The 3,871-nt window shown below is 40.4% G+C and overlaps 1 long non-coding RNA gene across 1 annotated transcript; it reads left to right on the forward strand.

Annotated features, from left to right (window-relative positions):
* The first annotated feature begins 1,484 nt into the window (after positions 1–1,484).
* On the forward strand, positions 1,485–1,947 carry LOC143100294 (uncharacterized). Its single transcript, XR_012981885.1, has 2 exons — positions 1,485–1,570; positions 1,829–1,947. It is a non-coding gene; the product is annotated as an uncharacterized LOC143100294 (long non-coding RNA).
* The last annotated feature ends 1,924 nt before the right edge of the window (positions 1,948–3,871 follow it).

The raw sequence follows: 3,871 nt of genomic DNA on the forward strand, positions 1-3,871 counted from the left end.
ACACTAGACAGTTTGCTTATGTTAGTCACTGGCCCCTCCCAGTGTGTTTTGACGTGCTTCCTCCTAGCTGGTCGGTTCAGTCCGTGTTTTAGGTGAGGTCGTTTAGGCTTGACAGGTAGACCACGACCACACCGTGGTAGTCTAATGTAGGCTATAGGCTATTTATCATTCTAGGCTGAAGTCATACGGGCACTGTAGTAAATTAGACCACTGCTTGGTCATGTTCTTTAGAACGTATATAGCCTATAGGCTACCATAGGCCCTATCACATGAGTTTGATGTCCTGTGGTGGGTATAGGCCTACAGAAAATCTACACTAAAGTAAAAGTAAAAATGTACTCAAGTAAAAGAAGAAAATCCTTTTTGAGAAACTTACTTAAGTAAAAGTAAAAAAATATGTTATTAATACTCAACTTACAAGTTACTTTCCATTTTTTATATTTGTATGTTGTGCTGGAAAGCGTAAAATAGTTAATACGGGTAAAACAGCACTTCTACTTTTTTTTATAGGTAAAGCAGGTTCAGTGGGCCAAACAAACACAATTGCCTATAGGCATATGGTTGCTCTAAAAAGTGATGTGTTAAAATGACACATTGCTGTGTGTGCTCAGGGACAACACATTTTGTGTCAATTTCAATACCGTTATGTGGAGAAAGCCGAATTGTGTGGCTGGCTGGGTGGGTTAAAAAGTTAAAATTGTAGCTGAAATAGCTGAAATTTGTCTTTCACCCAGCCACACAATTGCTGTGTTGAAATTGACACAAAAATGTGTTGTCCCTGAGCACACACAGCAATGTGTCATTTTTTTAACACATCACTTCTTAGAGTATACTCCCACTACCCCTCACTCTACCTATACCCTTCCCAGATAGCAATTTCCTTTGGGCCGGATCCGCATAAAAGCCTTTAGATCCGCCTGTAGCGGACATACGGTATCTGACTGTGGGCCAGATCTGCTCCTGATAGAGGTTTCAGCTCTGCTAGCAATGCTGTTTTATCACCGGTTTACAGATTTGTCCCAGGTCCGATTTCCGCAACTCAACTAGAAGTCAGGAGATGCGTTTAAAATACAAAATACTGATTTTGCCCAAACCTGGATTACGGATATGAGCCGAAGGACCATTTTTTCACAGTAGACCCAGGTGGTAATGACATTGATTAAGGTGCTGATTCGGCTAAATTGACTGTCCTTTCCCTACTTCATTGTCAACTGGCTGCTAAAGAAAAAAAAGTTCATTTGGAATGGCACAAATTTAGAAACCATGGGGGTGCACTATGTTCCCATGGCCACTTCATTTCTACAGTAAGGCTGGAAAAGAAGATATAGTTGGCTCAATATTGATCATATGCTCGTTTCATTATTTTTATAATTACCTAGCAGTGGTAAAAGTAGTCAATTGTTGTTTGTGTCAGATCTAACAGTGCTATGAGACAACCCCATATTCTTGCCACACATGCAGAAGTCCAAGCAGTAACGTTAATCAAGGATCTTTGGTTTGCTCACTATTAATCTTTTGACATGATTTCCCAGCCTGCGGTTGGACTAGGACGCAGCCCCAACTTTTCAAGGTAGGCTTTTTATCTCTGTTGGTTTATTCAGAGACAACAACAAGCAGCCGAGCGATTGATAACTTTACTGTAAGGTTATATGCTATTATTTTCCAGCAATATACTAGCTTAGCTTGAACAAAACATCCATCACAATAACTATTTTGGAAAAACAGTGATAACAGGATCAATGATGATAAAAAACGAGTGTACTAATTGTGATTTAGCCTATTTTTAAAAAAGGAATAAATGGCTGATGTTTATTTTGTGTTGTTTCAGATTGACCATGGAGATGACTGAGGAAGACAGCCTGAATATCGATGAACAGTGGAATTAACACGACTTAAACGTTGTCTGCACTTCTACAGCCAGGTTGTTGAATAAAAAATAATAAGACACTTATGTGTAAAGTCACTGACCTCAGATGTAAACTCAGTCTGAACATGCTTTGACTACTCAATAGTGTTGGCATGCCATCATATGTGCTCTGGCACGCCTACACACACAAAATAAACAGGCAAACCGATTTACAAGAACAAGGAAACATCTTTAAAGAAAATGGGAGTTCACATTCCAGATGATGGTCCTCTCATTCCAGATCATGATCACTCATCCAAGAGGTAACACAAACAATGTGTCACTACATTAGTCCTAAAGAGCAAAGATGAGGTAGAAAAGTGAATTAACACAACCTGATCAGTCAATAAAATCCTGAACCAGGAAGTAGCCTACCTTTTATTCGGAACACATTCACCTAAGTCAGGTTAGGTCAGGTGGAGCATGCAATTACTAGTTCACATTAAATCACACGTTTATGACTTCCGATTATCACTGCTGAAATCCCCTTGTCAAACGACAAGACCTGCATTTTATATCAGTTTCAGGATATACTGACAAACAAATGGCGTATCTTACTAAAAAGTCAGAATTATGTTAAAATTATTGAACCTGTGCTATGACACAAATATCATTAATATTTGGCAGCGGGTGGGACAGGAAGTACTTTAGTGCATTAATCTGGCACTCAAACAAACTTTGGACTTTGAGGAACACATAAATGTCTTTTATCTCTGAAGACGGGGAAACCCCTGTCCTAAATTAAAAGGCAATGTGCAATGCAATGCAATTATACATCTGTTTTTATAACTTTTCTTGTGTGTGTCTTCTTGTGTCTTTCTCTCTCTCTGTGTGTGTGTGTGTGTGTGTGTGTGTGTGTGTGTGTCTTTCATCTTGGTTGGTTGGTATTTCCAGGATTAGTAATTGTCTTAAATTAGTCATTGGCCTTTTAAGCCTAAGAACACTTGCATCAGTATCAGTGGATGCATCAGTAAATACTTCTATGCTGTGGGGTAATGTATTTTCTGACAAATGTGTTTGAGATAACAGATACACACGATTTCCTAGATCGTATCTTCATATGGCAAAATAACCACATGTGTCCACATGATCTCTGAACTTTTGTTTGCAAAATGCAGTTACAAGGTATTCATAATTGTGATCGCCGCCAGGATAGCGAAGCCTCTGAGTGCATGCCAAGTTTCGTGGAATTCCATATGAGTTACACACACACACACACACACACACACACTCGCACATAAACACATACACACACACTCACTCACACAACACACACACACACACAGGCACGCGCACACACACACACACACAGACACACACACACAGACACACACACACACACACACACGCACGCACATAAACACATACACACACACACACACACACACACACACACACTCACTCGCACATAAACACATACACACACACACACACACACTCACTCACACAACACACACACACACAGGCACGCGCACACACACACACACACACACACACACACACACACACACGCACGCACATAAACACATACACACACACACACACTCACTCGCACATAAACACATACACACACACACACACTCTCACTCACACAACACACACAGGCACGCGCACACACACACACACACACACACACACACATAAACACATACACAGTACACATGTATAAACACACACACTCAAGTGAATGTTTTAACACTCTGTAAAGCGCCATGAGACATGTGTAATGTTTTGGTGCTCTATAACTGAAATTAAATTGAAATTGAAATGCACACACACAGGCACTGACACACACATAAGTACACATGCATACACACACACACACACTCAAATGCACACACACAGGCACGCACAGACACACACACACACACACACACTCACACACACAATGCACACACACACACACACACACACTCACACACACATACACACACAGTACACATACATACACTCATACAGTGTTGT

The sequence above is a fragment of the Alosa pseudoharengus genome, unplaced genomic scaffold (assembly GCF_046254945.1).
Source record: "Alosa pseudoharengus isolate Yale_2024_CS ecotype anadromous, Long Island Sound unplaced genomic scaffold, YU_APseudo_1.1 YU_APseudo_1.1_scf_3, whole genome shotgun sequence".
Lineage (NCBI taxonomy): Eukaryota > Metazoa > Chordata > Actinopteri > Clupeiformes > Clupeidae > Alosa > Alosa pseudoharengus.